Source organism: Dendrobates tinctorius, unplaced genomic scaffold (assembly GCF_039654945.1).
Source record: "Dendrobates tinctorius isolate UK_male_01 unplaced genomic scaffold, ASM3965494v1 ptg000015l, whole genome shotgun sequence".
NCBI lineage: Eukaryota > Metazoa > Chordata > Amphibia > Anura > Dendrobatidae > Dendrobates > Dendrobates tinctorius.
In genome coordinates this window covers 47,279,134-47,299,202 of record NW_027361683.1, presented here as the reverse complement: position 1 = coordinate 47,299,202, position 20,069 = coordinate 47,279,134, and the positions used below count along the sequence as shown (strand labels likewise).

The following is a 20,069-nucleotide window of genomic DNA, read 5'->3' as shown; positions in this document are numbered from 1 at the left end:
AGGTTATTGGTGGTCCATAACATGCTCCATGTTAATATACACTCACTGGCCACTTTATTAGGTACACCATGCTAATAACGGGTTGGACCCCCTTTTGCCTTCAGAACTGCCTCAATTCTTCGTGGCAGAGATTCAACAAGGTGCTGGAAGCATTCCTCAGAGATTTTGGACCATATTGACATGATGGCATCACACAGTTGGCGCAGATTTGTCGGCTGCACATCCCTGATGCGAATCTCCCGTTCCACCACATCCCAAAGATGCTCTATTGGATTGAGATCTGGTGACTGAGGAGGCCATTTGAGTACAGTGAACTCATTGTCATGTTCAAGAAACCAATCTGAGATGATTCGAGCTTTATGACATGGCGCATTATCCTGCTGAAAGTAGCCATCAGATGTTGGGTACATTGTGGTCATAAAGGGATGGACATGGTCAGCAACAATACTCAGGTAGGCTGTGGCGTTGCAACGATGCTCAATTGGTACCAAGGGGCCCAAAGAGTGCCAAGAAAAAATTCCCCACACCATGACACCACCACCACCAGCCTGAACCGTTGATACAAGGCAGGATGGATCCATGCTTTCATGTTGTTTACGCCAAATTCTGACCCTACCATCCGAATGTCGCAGCAGAAATCGAGACTCATCAGACCAGGCAACGTTTTTCCAATCTTCTACTGGCCAATTTCGATGAGCTTGTGCAAATTGTAGAATCAGTTTCCTGTTCTTAGCTGAGAGGAGTGGTACCCAGTGTGGTCTTCTGCTGCTGTAGCCCATCTGCCTCAAAGTTCGACGCACTGTGCGTTCAGGGATGCTCTTCTGCCTACCTTGGTTGTAACGGGTGGCAATTTGAGTCACTGTTGCCTTTCTATCAGCTCGAACCAGTCTGCCCATTCTCCTCTGACCTCTGGCATCAACAAGGCATTTCCGGCCACAGAACTGCCGCTCACTGGATTTTTTTTCTTTTTCGGACCATTCTCTGTAAACCCTAGAGATGGTTGTGCGTGAAAATCCCAGTAGATCAGCAGTTTCTGAAATACTCAGACCAGCCCTTCTGGCACCAACAATCATGCCACGTTCAAAGGCACTCAAATCACCTTTCTTCCCCATACTGATGCTCGGTTTGAACTGCAGGAGATTGTCTTGACCATGTCTACATGCCTAAATGCACTGAGTTGCCGCCATGTGATTGGCTGATTAGAAATTAAGTCTTAACACACAGTTGGACAGGTGTACCTAATAAAGTGGCCAGTGAGTGTATATGCCCCATATAATAATGCTGCTGCTGCGACTAAGAAAAAAAATGACATACTCACCTCTCATCAGCTGCCCGCTGCTCCTCAGCATCGCCGGCTCCCTGCAGGACTCGGGAGACTGAGAGGTGAATATGGCATGGCTGGCTCACCCTCCCCCAGTTCTACTCACCCTCCAGGCGTCTGCATATCCGGCTCTGCTACATCTCAGGCCCGGCTGTCTGCATCTCCCTTCCTGTCTTCTTCCTGTGCGGTCACATGGTACCGCTCATTAAAGTCATGAATATGCAGCTCCTCCCCTATGGGAAGAAGACAGGAAGGGAGATGCAGACAGCCAGGACCGAGATGTAGCAGAGTCAGATTAGTCCAGTCAAAATACGAAAAAAAAAAATCCTTTACCCTGACCAAATTCCAAGAAAGCGTTTCATTGTTTTTTTTTGGTAGTACATGTAGGGAAAAACATACTAAAAGTTTACCAAGATAGGGTTACCACAAAGGGTCCAAATGTGACGTCAAAGAATATGGCCGCCAAAGCTGTAAAATGTTAAATGCGACTCGCCTTTCAGTGTCTATCATACTTCTTTTACAATTACTACTATTATTATATTTATTATTTAACCATTTATTTATCTTCTTTTACAGAGCTGAGAATGATGGAAAGTCAAGAAACTTGCCCCTTATGCAGCCATGAAGTAGAAGATGACGGAGAAAGAGTGGTGATTGGTGCGAAAGGAGCTGAAGGGATCAATAAAGCCAGTATTGAGAGGGGTGTTAGCACTGTGGTAGCTGCTGGAGCAGTGGTGCACAAGAGATGTGAACTACATAAACAAGAAGCAAATAGACTATGTCCAGTCTATGACCACTCTGGATGATATGCCATCAGTCTTCCATAGATTTATGAATGGCTTGCATGTTGTAAGGCGGAATGATCAGTACTGGGCAGGCCTGGGTTGCGACCTAGTCATCGAGCAAGCTCTGATGCGCTCCCTAAAAACTGCAGGAGGACTCACCAGAGGAAGTGGAATGTCCGAACATCAGAGGGCCTTATGGACTTTGTCTGTGCCAGTGTCCTCTTCCTACAGTGATGCAATGCAGGGTTTCACTCGCCAGAGCTTTGTCACCAGTGAACAACACAAGGAGGCAAGAACGTCAAGGACGAGAAGAGATCGTGAAGACCTGGAGAAAATTGCAGATAAACTTGAGACCTTTTCACCTTTCTCTGATGAAGTGTCTCTTCACAACATTATCACCGGTGTCAATGCAAATAAGGATGTGAATGTCCATAACCTATTCACCATTGGCAGAGAAATAGTGGCAACAATGGAGGGTCAATCACTGTTTTCAGTTAAGTACAAGCGGTCAATGAAAGCCAAGACCCTGGCATCCAGTGAGGCTATTGACGTTAGTAAGGACAAAACAATAGACCCCGCTCTTTTGTTCCAAAGGTTTCTTGTGGTGTCTCAAACTGCTGATCTTTCCCCTGATGAGGTGATGGCCTATGAACTTTCACCATACCCACCATCCCTCTTTGAGGCAAAACATCTCTTACACAAACCAAACAAAGCACAACTGATGGCTGCTATAAAAGAACAGAGTTTAGATGACGCAGTACTCAAGGATGTACCAGAAGTGGAACATTATGTTCTTGATGGAGGTTCTCTTCTCCATCGACTGAAGTGGTGAGAAGGAAAGACATATTGTTCAATCGCTAAAGACTATGCATCTTTCACACTAAAGCACTATGGTAAGGCTACGATAGTATTTGATGGTTACATTGGAGGACCAAACACTAAGGACATTACCCATCAGCGACAGCGCAAAAAACAAACAAGTAACATAGTGAACATTGCTGAAGGAACGAAATTTGTCGGGAAAAAGGAGGACTTCCTTTCAAATGTGGAGAACAAACAATCTCTTATCAATCTTGTTTCACAGCGCATGAATGACAGAGGTTGCCACGTAATACAATCAGAGAGGGATGCAGATGTGGAGATTGTTAAGGCAGCAGTGTCAATGTCATCCAACAAAAGTACTAGTCTCATTGGCGAAGATACAGATCTTTTGGTGTTGTTACTTCATCACGCGTCAACCAGTGATGGCAACAAGCTTTATTTCTACTCGGATAAAGGGAGTCCTGCAACAGTATACGACATTAAGGTTATGAAGAAGTTCCAGGGAAACCATGTCTGCAGCAGTCTTCTGTTCCTTCATGCATTCACGGGTTGCGATACCACTTCCGTGGTTTTTGGAATCGGAAAAAAACTCGGTCTACACAAGGTTTTGAAGGGAGACTCGATCTTAAATAGCTGTGCTAAAATCTTTTCCACACCTAACAAAAACAGAGCTGAGATTGAAGACGCTGGGTGTAAAGCGATGGTGGCATTGTTCGGGGGCAAACCTGGAGACAATCTGTCTGCAATGAGGTATTCTACTCTCTGCAAAAAAGTTGGTTCAGCCAAAATCTTTGTTACACCTGAACGACTGCCACCGACCTCCTCTGCAACGAAGTATCATGCCCTTCGGAGTTACCTCCAAGTGATGCTTTGGATGGACAATGGTGAGGCCATGGACACTACTGAATGGGGATGGGAATTGCAGAACAACAGTCTAGTTCCAGTGATGATGGATACTTCATCCGCACCAGAAACACTTCTGAAAATAATTCACTGCAATTGTACTCGTGGTTGTAGTACACTTCGGTGCACTTGCAAAAGACACGGACTTACCTGTTCACGGGTATGCGGACCATGTCAAGAAGGGCATTGTGACAATATGAGTGAGGAAGCAGTGTCTGATGATGAAAATAGTGACTATTGACCTGACACGCTTATTCAATGATGAAGTAGGTGTTAAAATGCACTGTGTATTAATTCTATAATTTCTAGAAATGTACATATATGTCATGACGTCATTGATGACGTCATGACCTCGCCTGTCCATGTAGTTAGTATAAAGCTTTGTATAAAAATTGTTATATGAAAATATATAGTATACAAAATGACAAACTCTTCTGTAGCCTAAAGCTAGAGCTTTGAAATAGGGAAATATTCGTTATTTTTAGTGCGATGGCTATCATCGTCTTATGACGTCATAGTTAGGACCTTTGTGGTGATCAATTTTTGGAAAACTTTTAATATGTTGTTCCCCACATATAATAGTAATAAAAAAAATCATGAAACGCTTTCCTGGAATTTGTTCCGGGTCAAACCGTATTTTGACTGGACTAGATATGCAGACGTCGGGAGGATGAGTATCATGTCTCCTGCTCCCCCTCCCTCATCGGCTTTCAGGTGTATGACTCGTGTATAAGCCGAAAGGGTCTTTTTCAGCCCAAAAAACGGGCTGAAAAACTTGGCTTATACACCAGTATATGCGGTATATATTTTTTGTATCATATTTTTTTATTAAAGATAATGTAGTGGTACTCGTCATTCACTCATCATTTTATTACAATTCATAAATTAATTTATTCAATAATTTATTCACATTTTCTTTTTTATAATAACATCACAATTTTAATTTTTACTTTCATTTTTATTTTTGCATACATTTTTTATAAATGAATTTTATTAAATATACATTTTATTTGATTTTTATACTACTAATATCGATGGTTATTTAGGTATTCAATTTTTTTAAGCTCCAAGGGTCACTAACAGAATACCTAAGAGGTCGGGCCCCGAGGTCCTTTCAGTTCCACGATGTTTCCAAGGATGGTAATGCTCTAATCCTGGTCTGCAATTAAGACAAGAGAATATTAAAAGAAAAATGTTTTTCAATCCTAGCAGACTTTTCATTTCCTTTTAATTTTATTTGCAGAAAAATCTTACATTTTAATGCCATATATAATTTTTATGCTAACAAATTGCATTTTTAATCACTGTCGTACAGATATGCAACAAATTTATGTTTGTATTTTAAATATAACTGTAGCGTTTAGGGTGCCAGGTGTGAGGTGTGTTTGACGCCCACTTTTTCTATGTTCAGCCCACCCAATATACAGTATGTGAATTATACAATGTGGTTAGTATTGACTGTGTACCTGAGGAAGTGGACAGGACGTCCACTAAACACGTACTTTTATAGCCCTGAATAAAGTATGCAACTCTTCTGAACTCTGTGATTCCCTTGCCTGATTTTGGAGGAGCGCGGAATAGTCAGCATCTTGAATATCCTATCCACAATTTTTCAGTTTATGTCACTCTGTTCTATGGATGGTAGCCACTTAATACCTGTTTAGATGAGCGAAGTGGCTGGAATTCAAATTGATGGTGTGCTACATAGCAACAATAGAGGCTATCACGCTCACGCCCTGACTTGTGTGTGTGAGCAAGGGGGTTGTGGCCCCACTGGGCCACAAACAAGACTTCCCTGGAAGGGGCGTGACTAGGACAGCTACCGTGGTCTTCACTGGAGCCTCTGATGGTGAGGTCAGGCTTGTGCGGCAGGTAGCTGCCAGGTGCCACTCCAGGGTGGTGTCTGGCTGTGGCTGCTGATCCCACTCGGGGAGATGGAACACTCAGACAGGTGAGGGCGGCAAGCACGACTGGCAGATGAGCACGCCTGAGACACAGGCAGGCACAGCTGAGACACAGGCAAGCAAGGCTGAGAGGCAGGCAGGCACGGCTGAGACACTGGTAGGCGGGCATGGCTGAGACACAGGGGCAGTGACTAACTCGAAAGGCACATGGACACGGGCAGGAAGGAGTGGTGTATGGAATAGGTAGGGACCTGCTCACACAGGAGGTATGGGGAACTGGTACAGGTAGGATGGAAATATGGACAGGTATGGGGGAACAGGTTTGGACCTGTTCACATTGAAGACGAACCGCAAGACTGCAGAGAGGAGCAGGCAGAGCCGCAGAAGTGCAGAGCATAGGCAAATTCAAAGGAGTGCGGAGCACAGGCAGAGCCACAGGATTGCGGAGCACAGACAGAACCGCAGGAGTGCAGAGCACAGGCAGAGCCGCAGGAGTGCGGAGCACAGGCAGAGCCGCAGGGGTGCGGAGCACAGGCAGAGCCGCAGGGGTGCGGAGCACAGGCAGAGCCGCAGGGGTGCAGAGCACAGGCAGAGCCGCAGGGGTGCAGAGCACAGGCAGATGGAGAGGACACAAGGATAGACACGGCAGGGAAAAGAGTACAGACAAGGAGACCAACAGACAGAGGTAGGACTGAGTTCAGACACGGTCAGCAACAATAACACAGGGACTAGGATATTCTGCCTCCTGGAGGGCAGATGGACAAGTGCAAGACAAGGCTAGGAACAAGGACACAGAGTCCAGGATATTCTGCCTCCGGGAGGGCAGACAGACAGGTACAAGATACAGGACTAGGAATCAATCCTCCAGAGAAGGCGAAACACAGGACAGGACCTGGCAACTCAGCATCAAGACACTAACTAAGTTAAGACATTGCTCAGGCATCCTTCAATGGGCAAGGATGCCTTAAGTAGTGGAGACCTCTTGACAATTGGCCAGGGACAGATTAGGCAGGTGCACCCAAACTCAATAAGAACCAGAGTTCTGGCTCCCCCTCATGCATACAGCCAGGAAGCATGCAGAGAGCAGGCAGGAGGCAAGAGGCATACAGCATGGAGCCAGCAGAAGACAGAACCCATAGCATGGCCTGGAGTAGTGGGTAAGTTGGTGTGTAAGGCAGGTGGGGGACGGGAGGACACGGAGTGAAGCCGGCAGGGTTGTTGCAGTACCCCCCTTTACGACCCCTCTTCTTCAAGCCCGCTAGAATGACCTGTAGAAGAAGTACAGGAGCACTCACAGTTAGAGCCATCACAATATCCCTCAGGTAGAGCGAGGTAGGTGTGACATCGGGAAAGCCAGATTGCAAAGTTTCTTTGCGCCTGGCGAGGTCAGCTTCCAGCACTGAAGATTTGTAGAAGGCAGGGACTTGGAAGCTTTTGTTTGGACCTCTATATCAACCGGCCACCTGGAAACTGAAGACATACTTTTAGAAAGCATCTTCAGCTCGTTACCCTGAAAAAACTGGACCACCTCTTCCAGGTTAGAGGATGAGTAAACCTCTGTCTTGGTATCTTCACCCACTGGCCACATGGGAGCTGAAGGCATACACTCAGGAAACATCTTCAGTCTATTACCAAGGGGAAGATATTCAAGATGCAGGGATGCTCCTGGGATCAGAACACTGGTATAGATGTTGTAGCCGTGTAGAGAGAACGCCACTGCTTCCCCTTCATTGAAGACATCATCACACCTAGACTCACTGACTAGCAGACCAGAGGAAGAAGACGAGACTGCTGACTGACTGATGCACGGGAACCAGATACCTCTTGCAACTTGTTTGTTTCAACCAAAGCACCTTACTGGGTGTCACGCTCACGCCCTGATTGGTGGGCGTGAGCCAGGGGGTTGTGATCCCACTGTGCCACAAACCAAGCTACCCTGGAAGGAGCGTGACTAAGACAGCTGCCTTGGTTTTCACTGGAGCCTCTGATGGTGAGGTCAGGCTTGTGCGGTAGGCAGCTGCCAGGTGCCACTCCAGGGTGGTGTCTGGTTGCTGATCCCAATGGGGAACAGGAACACTAGGACAGGTTCAGGTGACAGGCACGACTGGCAGATGAGCACAGCTGATACTCGGATGAGTAGGCAGGCAGGAACAGCCGAGACACAGGGCAGGCAGGCACGGCCGAGACACAGGGCAGGCAGGCACGGCCGAGACACAGGGCAGGCAGGCACGGCTGAGACACAGGGCAGGCAGGCATGGCTGAGACACAGGGTAGGCTGGCACGGCTGGGACACAGGGCAGGCAGGCACGGCTGGGACACAGGGCAGGCAGGCACGGCTGGGACACAGGGCAGGCAGGCACGGCTGGGACACAGGGCAGGCAGGCACGGCTGGGACACAGGGCAGGCAGGCACGGCTGGGACACAGGACAGGCAGGAGTGGTGTATGGATTAGGTAGGGTCCTGTTCACACAGCGGGTGCAGGTACTGGTACTGACAGGAAGGAATGGTGTATGGATGAAAAGTTAGAGACCTGTTCACACAGCAAACACAGGTACTGGTACAGGCAAGAAGAAATGGAGTATGAAGGAACAAGTTTGGACCTGTTCACACAGGAGGAAAACCGCAAGACTGCGGAGAAGAACTGTAGAGCAGCAAGAAGTTCTGCAGCAGCAGAACCAGAACAAAGCAGAACCGCAAGAGTATGGATAACGGGCAGAGCCGCAAGAGTACGGAGCACAGGCAGAGTCGCAAAAGTGTGGAGCAAGGGCAGAGCCGCAAGAGTGCGGAGCTCAAGGAGAGCCGCAATAGTGCGGAGCACAAGCAGACAGAGAATACACAAGGAAAGGCACAGCAGGGAAAGAAGCCAAAGACAAGGAGACAGACAGACAGAGGTAGGACTGAGTTCACACAAGGTAATGGTAGAAGACGAGGTATAGGAACAAAGACACAGGGACCAGGGTATGCACAGATACAAGGCAAGGCTAGGAGCAAAAGCACAGAGGCCAGGATATACTGCCTCCTGGAGGGCAGACAGACAAGTACAAAACAAAGCTAGGAATAGAGCCTCCAGAGAAGGCGAAACACAGAGAAAGACCTGGCAACTCAGTAGCAAGACGCTAATTGAGTAATTAGACAGGTGCACCCTGACTCCATAAGAAGCAGAGAGTTCTGGTGCCGCCCCCCTATGCACACTGCCAGGAGGCTTGCAGAGAGCAGACAGGAAGCAAGATGCACAGAGCATGGAGCTGGCAGCAGGCAGAAATCACAGCATGACCTGCAGCAGTAAGTTGGTGTGCGGGGGATGGGTGGCCATGCAGTGATGCCAGCAGTGTTTTTACAGTGGGTCTCCAGACAGATAGGATGGAAATATGCACAGGTATGGGGGAACAGGTTTGGACCTGTACATATTACAGAAGAACCGCAAGACTGCAGAGAGGAGCTGCAGTTTGCAGCAAGAGGTTACACAGCAGCAGAAGCGGAACACAGGCAGAACCGCAAGAGTGCGGAGCACAGGCAGAGCCACAGGAGTGCAGAGCACAGGGAGAACCACAGGAGTGCGGAGCACAGGTAGAACCGCAGGAGTGCAGAGCACAGGCAGAGCCGCAGGAGTGCGGAGCACAGGCAGAGCCGCCAGAGTGCGGAGCACAGGCAGAGCCGCCAGAGTGCGGATCACAAGCAGAGCCGCAAGAGTGCGGAGCACAAGCAGAGCCATAAGAGTGCGGAGTACAAGCAGAGCCAGGATGGACACGGTACGCGAGCGCACCAAAATGCAACACGTTGCGCTTGGCGCAGGTCGCCGCACCATCAAAAAGATGCATCTGCATTCATTGGCACGGCCTGCATACCTAATGCTAAAGATAGAGTACGCAGGCCGCATGCCGACAGAGGCGGTGCTGAGGAGGCATGGCAGGGGGCGGGGATTCACGGAAGAAGCCTGCAGCCGTCCGCAGCTCCTTCATACGCTAGTGTGGAACTAGCCTTACTCTGGTAATTTGCTGAAAAAAATACTTCCACATGTGCCTTTGCGCATAATGGGGGATTTCAATATGTATTTCCACCTGTACTAGAATAAATTTTATACAGGAACTAGAGTTGAGTGACTTTGGTCGGATCGGGTTTCATGAAACAAAATTTGTTTCAGATGAAACTCGTCCGACTTGGGCAAAAAAAGTCGGAGTTTCGTCCGAAACCCGACCCCAATGCAAGTCAATGGGGAATAAAAGTCGGCATTGAGTGGATGACATTCATCCGCTCAATGCCGACTTTTATTCCCCATTGACTTGCATTGGGGTTGGGTTTCGGACGAAACTCCGACTTTTTTTGCCCTAGTCGGACGAGTTTTATCTGAAACAAATTTTGTTTCATGAAACCCGATCCGACCAAAGTCGCTTACCTCTAACAGGAACCATATCGGAGTCAGCCTCACACACCTCTATCCAGAGTTCTATCAGAGCGGAAATTGATAGATATTTGGCACACTAAGCACCCCAATATCAAACAATACTCTTGTTATTCAACATCTTACCATTCGTTATCTAGAATTGACTTGGCGGTATGGAAATGTGAATATGAAGTCTCTGGTAAAGGAGATTGAATATTTACCAAGAACTGTGATGGAGCATTCCCCCAAAAGGGTATAACTGAGGTTGGGCATGGAGGGCTTGGTCACCAAGAACATATGGCGGTTAAACCCATTTGGGATTCAGACTATTGGGGGTTCTCTAGTCTACACAATAGATTGTGGGAATACTTTAATATTAATATGGACTCCAGTTTGAGGTTAATAGTATGGGATGCTTTGAAAGCATTTGTTAGAGGGCTCTATATTGGTGAAATTAGTAAACGGAAAACTAAAACAAGAGAATACACCCAAAGTTACAAGAGCAGGTGAGCCTAGCAGAATCAGAATTTATATCAATCCCTTCAGCTAGCACTGCGGAAAATATGAAGGAAGCTCAAAAACTAATGAAAAATCCCTCATTTGGACTAGCTGCACAAAAACGTTTTTTCTTTTTTTTTGCCAAACAAACATATTTTACGGAGGATGAAAGTGCGGGGCACTTGCTAGCAACTATTGTTAAAGCTCAGACTAGTCTTTGACACTGGGGTCATGGTTACGGAGGAGGGAGATATTCTCCTCACTCTGCATAATTACTTTTCAAGTATTTATTCTTCTTGAAGCGTCACCAATTCAAAAGAAATAGAGAACTTTTTAGCAACCATTTCATTACCACAATTATCAAATCTAGAGAGGGATGTTCTAGACAAGCCAATTGAACTTGAGGAGGCCATTCAAGGGTCCCAAAAGAAGGCCCCAGGCTCAGTTGGGTTACCAGGGCAATTCTTTCAAAACATATCAAGAAATATTGCTTCCAAATTTACTGGTAGTTTTTCAAGAATGTGTAAGAATTGGTAACCTCCCGGAACCTATGAAAGAGTCGGTGGTGGTTTTAAAAATTGAAAGCTGGAAAGGATCCATCCCTGCCTGATTCTAAGGCTAAGTGCACACGTACCGGAACTCTCGCGGAAATTACCGCGAGAATTCCGGAATTCCATTCCGCGGGAAAATCGCATTTTAAATTCCCGCGATTTTCCCGCGGAAAAACGCATTTTGCAAGCGTATTTAGCTTGCAAAATGCTAGCGTTTTCCAAGCGATCTGTAGCATCGCTTGGAGAACTGATTGACAGGTTGGTCACACTCATCAAACATAGTGTTTGACGAGTGTGACCAACTTTTTACTACTGAGGCCGCCTATGCGGCATCAATAGTAAAAGATAGAATGTAAAAAATAATAAAAAATAGTGTTATTCTCACCTTCCGACGTCCGCGCATCCGTTCCCAGTAATCCTTTGCGAAAATGCCCGCGATGACGTCCGTTCTCGCGGGATCGCGATCCCGCGAGAACGGACGCCATCGCGGGCATTTTTGCAAAGGCTTACTGGGACCGGGAGCGTGGAGAGAGGCGGGAATGCTGCGCGGGATGCCGGAAGGAGAGAATAACAATATTTTTTATTTTAAATTCTATTTTTTACAGGGATATGGTACCCAAAGCCCGGAGGACAGTCTCCTCTCCTCTGGACCGTGGGTACCATCCGCAATTGTTCTGCTTACTTTCCGCATGGTGTGCACAGCCACATGCGGGAAGTAAGCGGAACAATGCATTCCTATGGGTGCGGGATCGCCGCGATTCCGCAAATTAATGAGCATGCTGCGTTTTTTACCGTGAAGCGATTCCGCCGTGGTAAAAACTGCAGCATTAGCACAGCATTGCGGAATCCCATAGGAATGCATGGGATGCTTATTTTTCACGTTTTCGTGGCAAAATCGCGCGGTTAAAACCGCCGCGGAAACGCGAAAAAAACGCCACGTGTGAACTCAGCCTTATAGACCCATCTCCCTCCTCTAAACTGTTGGCTAAGATTCAAGAGACAGCAGCAGCTGACCTGTGAGTGCTCCTCTCACTCACACACGAACAGCAGTGAGTTGTCTCAGCTCCTGCAGCTGTGGGGGGTGAGGAGTCTGCACAGCTCAGTCCTATTTTCTGTTAACGTCTGTGTATCTAATCCTCCCATGTGTGATACTGACTGCTGAGCCATGTATCTAATCCTATCCTGTGTGATTTAGAGCTGTGTATCTAATCCTATCCTGTGTGATACTGACTGCTGAGCTGTGTATCTAATCCTATCCTGTGTGATACAGTCTGCTGAGCTGTGTATCTAATCAGGCTTGGACTGGCCAATAGGGGAACAGGGGAATCCCCCGGTGGGCCCCACTGCAAATCTTGGCCACCAACCCCATTGTATGGAGAGTACTTAGCATAATTCACTTGATTCACTCTGTACAGAAAAAAAAGCATATCATCATTCATTTACCAAACTACCCAGTTTACTATTATATAAAGATATAGGTAAATTTGTGAAAGATGGTAGTGTAATATTGGTATGCAGGCGAAAAGTGGACCCCCACAAAGTCAGTTACTGGTGGGCCCTTAGCACCCGAGTCTGACACTGTATCTAATCGTATCATGTGTGATACTGACTGCTGAGCCGTGTATCTAATCCTATCCTGTGTGATACTGAGCAGTGTACCTAATCCTATTCTGTGTGATACTGTCTGCTGAGCCATGTATCTAATCCTATTCTGTGTGATATTGTCTGCTGAGCTGTGTATCTAGTCCTATCCTGTGTGATACTGACTGCTGAGCCATGTATCTAATCCTATCCTGTGTGATACTGACTGCTGAGCCGTGTGTCTAATCTTATCCTGTGTGATACTGACTGCTGAGCCGTGTATCTAATCCTATCCTGTGTGATACTGACTGCTGAGCCGTGTGTCTAATCCTATCCTGTGTGACACTGAGCTGTATATCTAATCCTCTCCTGTGTGATACTGACTGCTGAGCCGTGTATCTAATCCTCTCCTGTGTGATACTGACAGCTGAGCCATGTATCTAATCCTATCCTGAGTGATACTGTCTGCTGAGCCGTGTATCTAATCCTATCCTGTGATACGGTCTGCTGAGCCGTGTATCTAATCCTGTCCTGTGTGATACTGTCTGCTGAGCCGTGTATCTAATTGGATCACTTCCAGGGCTGTGGGATACTCAGTACCATGTTGGTGTCTCAGAGGGATGTGTCACGGTGGCGGTGACTCGGTCCGTGGCCCTGGGCATCCAATGTAAAATGGGTGAAATGTAGCTGAATAAAGTTCATAGGTAGATGATTTGTGATGCCACCTGTGGTGCTCGGCAAGGAAGGTGTTAAGCCAACGCTGCAGTGCAGATCCTCTGGGACAGATGGTGGGGCGCAGCAAAGATGTAATAGCTCTCCACAGGCAGAGTTGTGGTCCCAGGGCAGTAGTAATAGGTGTTGAGGTAGATGGGGTAGTGTTAGGCACAGAGATGTAGCAAAGCTGAGTAGGTTGGCATAGGAAGAAGACAATTACACAGCTGAATGCAGTTCCAATTCTTTTACTCACGTTTCTTGCGCAGACAGGTGCCCGCTTCAATGCTGCAGCTTCCAGGTCAGGGACTCAGGCAGATGGATTAACCCTTCCAGCACTCCCTTCCATGTGCCTGTTCTGAACGTCTCCTTTCTAGCGCTAATCTGAAGAGAGAGAGAGAGAGAGAGAGAGAGAGAATTTTTTTTTGTCCAGCACCCAGAAAGAATTTCGGGTTAAATGAGTGTCTGGAGGATCCGCCAGAGAAAAAAACGTTGCAAGCTCCGTTTTGAAATCTTTGAGGATGGTGACGGACAGAAACTTTTGGCGGATCCTCAAAAAAAACGGATACAACGGACAGCAATCCATCACAATCCGCCATTAATGAAAGTCAATGGGGAAAAAAACGGATCCTCAAAAGAAAATTGAGGATCCGTTTTTTTTCAAAACCTGGCGGATTGTGACTGATTGTAAAAGACTGAAGTGTGAAAGAGGCCTTAAACTCCACTCGTATGACAGATGGCTGTAGTCTGCTTTGGGGACTCCATCAATCATGTCCCGGCTCACACATAGGTTGCCACTGTGTCTTCGAGTCTTTGGTGGGAATAGAGCGGTCTCAACTCCTATTCCTACGGTTTCTGCTGTAGGATCATTAGTATCACACACAGCCTCGGATACCAGTGCCCGGCCTTGGCGCAATTAACTAAGGGAAAGGCTTCGCACTAGCCCTTGTCCGCAGTCTCTCTCCTCCTCACGTTCCGTTCTTATCTATCTTCCTTCTGAACAACTGATCCTTCTTTCCTTCTCTTTCCTTGACAACAGCTCCAGCTCACAGGGAGCTGCTGCAAACACTTCCTCTATCTATCCCCCGCCGGGGATTTTGAGAGTTCTCTCCGCTCCCCCCTAAAGAGAACCTCTGCCTTCCTCCTCCTCTCAGGGGATTCTGACCTATCTTCCTGTCAGCTTTCCCCTCTTAGTGTTTCTAAGCTCCACCCACCACCCAGCACCCTTCATGAACCAAAGCAGCTGCCATAAAGGGTGCTCTGCTGTTCTAAGGTGTCTGTGATGGATGTAGGTGCTGGAGTCTAGTCAGGTGTTACCATCTTACCTGGGAAGTGGGATACTACACCTCAGGAGGAGGTGCAGTAACTCTGTGGCGACTGAACCCTCAGGGGTGCCACATAATCCCATCCTGTGTGATACTGACTGCTGAGCTGTGTATCTAATCCTCTCCCATGTGATACTGTGCTGAGCCGTGAATCTAAACCCATCCTGTGTGATACTGTCTGCTGAGCTGTGTATCTAATCCCATCCTGTGTGATACTGTGCTGAGCTGTGCATCTAATCCTATCCTGTGTGATACTGACTGCTCAGCCGTGTATCTAATCCTCTCCTGTGTGATACTGTCTGCTGAGCCGTGTATCTAATCCCATCCTGTGTGATACTGACTGCTGAGCTGTGTATCTAATCCTCTTCTGTGTGATACTGTATGCTGAGCCATGTATCTAATCCCATCCTGTGTGATACTGTGCTGAGCCGGGTATCTAATCCCATCCTGTGTGATACTGACTGCTGAGCCATGCATCTAATCCTATCCTGTGTGATACTGACTGCTCAGCCGTGTATCTAATCCTGTCCTCTGTGATACTGTCTGCTGAGCCGTGTATCTAATCCAATCCTGTGTGATACTGACTGCTGAGCCGTGTATCTAATCCTTTCCTGTGTGATACTGTCTGCTGAGCCATGTATCTAATCCTCCCATGTGTGATATTGACTGCTGATAAATGTATCTAAATCTCTCCTGTGTGATACTGTGTGATCTATATGGCGGTATTATGTGTGATCTATATGGCGGCATTATGTGTGATCTATATGGCGGTATTATGTGAGATCTATATGGCGGTATTATGTGTGATTTGTATGGCGGTGTTATGTGTGATCTTTATGACGGTGTTATGTGTGATCTATATGGCGGTATTATGTGTGATCTATATGGAGGAATTTTGTGTGATCTATATAACAATATTATGTGTGATCTGTATGGTGGTATTATGTGAGAACACTAGGACGGTATTATGTGTGATCTATATGGTGGTATTATATGAGAGCTATATGACGGTATTATTTGTGATCTATATGGCGGTATTATGTGTGATCTAAATGGCGGTATTATGTGTGATCTATATGACAATATTATGTGTGATCTGTATGGTGGTATTATGTGAGAACACTAGGGCGGTATTATGTGTGATCTATATGGTGGTATTATATGAGAGCTATATGACGGTATTATATGTGATCTATATGGCGGTATTATGTGGCATCTATATGGCGGTATTATATGTGATCACAATGGTATTATTATGTGCGTTCTATATGGTGATATTATGTGAGAACTATATGGGCGGTATTATGTGTGATCTATATGGCGGTATTATGTGTGATCTATATGGCGGCATTATGTGTGATCTATATGGCGGTATTATGTGAGATCTATATGGCGGTATTATGTGTGATCTGTATGGCGGTGTTATGTGTGATCTTTATGACGGTGTTATGTGTGATCTATATGGCGGTATTATGTGTGATCTATATGGAGGAATTTTGTGTGATCTATATAACAATATTATGTGTGATCTGTATGGTGGTATTATGTGTGATCTATATGGTGGTATTATATGAGAGCTATATGATGGTATTATTTGTGATCTATATGGTGGTATTATGTGTGATCTAAATGGCGGTATTATGTGTGATCTATATGACAATATTATGTGTGATCTGTATGGTGGTATTATGTGAGAACACTAGGGCGGTATTATGTGTGATCTATATGGTGGTATTATATGAGAGCTATATGACGGTATTATATGTGATCTATATGGCGGTATTATGTGGCATCTATATGGCGGTATTATATGTGATCTATATGGCAGTATTATGTGAGAACACTATAGCATTATGTGTTATATATGGCGGTATTATGTGTGATCTATATGGTGGTATTATGTGAGAACACTATGGCAGTATTATGTGTGATCTATATGACGGTATTATGTGAGAACTATATGGCGGTATTATGTGAGAACACTGTGGTGGTATCGTGTGTGATCTATATGGCGTTGTTATGTGTGAATACTATGGCAGTATTATCTGCAGAAAGGGGACCCATGCTAGGGTGCTTCTGGCTGAGAGTCTGCACATGGGTCTGGGGTAATAGAGGGGGCAGCATGACCTCCAATTAGGTGCAGTCAGGGGAAAGCTGGTGAGGCAGCTGAAGAGAGGGTGTCTCATTTTTATTGTTACTATATAGCTACATTTCCCCCCATCCTGCTTCCCAGCATCACCCCAGACTGAGCCTGTAGCCTCGCTTTCACACATCGCTAGGACAGAATGGAGAAGACAGGATCTGAGAAGGCGAATGCGGTCTTTGCATGCAAAGTCTGGATCAGAACAGGCCATCAATCAGCAGAAATGTTTCCTAAATTTGTCGAGTAGACAAGAAGACGGTCCATCCATGTGTATATCAAACACCCAGAAGGGGAGGAGAGGAGTGACATCACATCCATATCAGCAGACTCAGCCCATATTTACTGCAGTGAGATAGTTGTACACTAGGTTTTTGTCAAATTTCAGTAGCTGCTCCCCCTAGTGTTTAAAAGTGGAAATACCAAACCTTTTAAAATTATTTTTAATATTTGACTAAATTATAAACAAATGATAACATTTTTTATGAAAATTTAAACATTAATTCTTAACATTTTTTCAATTTGGCACCTTCCCTTTATTGTGCTACTGATTAGGTGATCACCTGAACCAAATCTTATTTAACAAAGGAAAGTATAAAAAAACGCTGCTGTGGTGTTCACAATCCTCTTGCAATAGGACAATCTGGATGGCAAAACAAGTGCTAGTAATATCCGAAAAGTAATAGGAATGAAAAAATAACTTTTAACCATGCCAAAGGAGTTGAAAAGAAAAGTCTTGAGTGAGGAAAAGAAGGGCTCAATTCTGGATTTACTAGCCCTGGGGTCTCCCATCCAAAGGCAGAGGAGGGGCTTTGGATCAGTCTGTGACCGCTCCTGGCACTTAGTGCTGGGTGTCAGTTGTGAGAATCAGCTGACACTCAGCCGTGATCGGCCGCACACCACCCGTGTGCGCGGCCCATCACTATGACGTATTATCCCATCCATGGGAAGTAAAGCCAAGGTCACATGGACGGGAGAGTATGTCAGATGGCAGAAAGGGGTTAAGAAGTGCAGGGTTCACTGTAAATCCGAAAAAGTGTGCCATAGGGCTGGAAGAGGCCAAGTACCTAGGCTATGTTATCAGAAGGAGCGAAATTAAATAAGATTGAGGCAATTCAGAAGTGGTCGCAATTGCTTTCCAAGAAGCAAGTGAGGGCATTTCTTAGAATTCTGGGCTATTACTGGCGGTTCATCCCAAGTTTTGCTGTAATCGCCGCACAATTGATGGATCTTCTTAAAGGTACCAAGTCGACCATAGTTAAATGGACTGCTGACACAGAGATAGCGGTTGCACCAGACTTAAGCAAGGAGTTCGTGGTCCAGTCAGATGGCTCAAAAGTCGAGTTGGGAGCCGTGCTGTATCAGGAAATAAATGGGGAAGAGCATCCCATCCTGTGTCTGAGACGGAAGCTCTCGTCATGCGAAAAAAAATTACACCATTGTGGAGAAAGTCTCTAGCCATAAAATGGGCAGTGGATATATTGAGGTATTATCTACTAGGCCTGGAGGTTCAACCTCATGTCCGATCATGCCCCTCTGAGATGGTTAAGGGAGAAAAAGGGTAAGAATGCCTGGGTGACTAGGTGGTTCTTAAACCTCAAGGATTTCAGGTTCCACGTAGAACATAGACCCGTGAAGTTACACGGGAATGTAGATGACCTCTCCTGAATTACCTGTTTGGTGTCCGAAGGTGCCAAGGTTACCGGCTTTTGGCAGAGGGGGTGAGATATTTGATTTCACTGGTGCTGTACTTGAGGGGAGATACAGTATGTGTCACAAAGGTTGCTTTCCTGCATGATGTGAAAGCCATAAGTGTTTTCTCCAGCATGATATGTGCTGACAGCAATACAGTCACTATATAGGCCTGGATTTCATGGTGGGTGGGTCAGAGGTGAGTTGGACACCTACCCACCATATCTCCACCTCCAGGGTGTGGCTGGAGGGAGTTAAATGTCCAGACAGTTTTTTTTTAACTCGAGGTGTGTTGTGTGGAGGAGAGGAAGCCTCCAGACATGCAGTTCCTGTGAGAGTTGCCATATGTGTTGTCTCAGAGGCACCGGGCAGGACTTTATATGAACTTTTTATTTTCATTTGAGTCAGACTGTTTTTCTGTTACCAGTTTCGTTTTTTGGTTTATGATGCAATAAACGACCCAGAGACTTTAACCAATCGTGTGCCTGTCTACCTCGAGGAGCAGCTAAGGGTCCCGTTTCACTTAGCGACACACTAGCGATCCCGACAACGATACGACCTGGAAAGAGTCACTGGTGCATCGCTAAATGGTCGCTAGTAAGCTGCCAAACAGGCAGTCATTGGGGCCACCCGGGATCACTTCTTGGATGCCCCCACTCCTTTGGTAAGCCTAAAATTCTTTGGTTACAATAGAATTATTAGGAGTCTGATTTCTGCCTCTCCTTTGCTGAAATCTAGATCCTAACATTCTGCAGCCTCCTGCTCTTCACCTGCTGTAGAGGAGACTGTGTAGGGAAAGTGACCTGACGGACGGACGGACTAGCCAGAGTGAAGAAAGATAGGTTTGCACAGTGTAGGTAGGAGTCAGTGATTACAGTGGGGAAACAACTAGGAAAGTGTAGTGGACGTGCAGTACCTTGGGATGACCATTAGATGGCAGGGTGGAGTGTGAGTAAAGGACTTTACAGCAGCTTAGGGCTTTAGAAACCGTTGGTCATGGGGGGCGTGGTGACAGCTAGAGTGACAGTTTCAAGGAACCGGGAGAGTTATAAATACTGAGGGAGGGTTCCAGAAGGTTCCAGTCCCCAGGGGGAGCTCAAGTGACAGGAGGACTAAGACAGTCTGTGCACTCTGAGGAGAATCCAGACCAGGGGGACTGAGGAGAGAGGACGTCAGGGGGGTGGTCCTGACAGGAAAGGACCGCAGTTGAGACGAGGTACTGGGTGTAAGACACCGTATGTGACACGACGACTGAGCAGTAGAAGCGCTGTTGGTTAATGGGCCTAAGGCGGCCACAGTGACGGAACTGTCAGGAGCGTCGACAGTAAAGGAGGGGACGGTGTGTGCAGACACGTCTCCAGTGTACGGTGTGAGAAGCGGCTCTGGAAACGGAGGGCCGCGAGGTGTGCCGTCAGTCGGACGGCAAGTGAAGAAATAAACTTGGACCTGTTGCAC

The 20,069-nt window shown here is 46.5% G+C and overlaps 1 long non-coding RNA gene across 1 annotated transcript in view; it reads right to left on the bottom strand.

Moving 5' to 3' along the window:
- Window positions 1-4,802: 4,802 nt before the first annotated feature.
- The window catches only part of LOC141074853 (uncharacterized), a 135,285-nt gene continuing 120,018 nt past the window's right edge, over window positions 4,803-20,069 (bottom strand). Inside the window, exons 3-4 of the long non-coding RNA XR_012227224.1 lie at window positions 13,714-13,841; window positions 4,803-4,990 (exon numbers count right to left, since the gene is read on the bottom strand). This is a non-coding gene — a long non-coding RNA (uncharacterized lncRNA). The remainder of the gene's footprint in view (window positions 4,991-13,713; window positions 13,842-20,069) is intronic.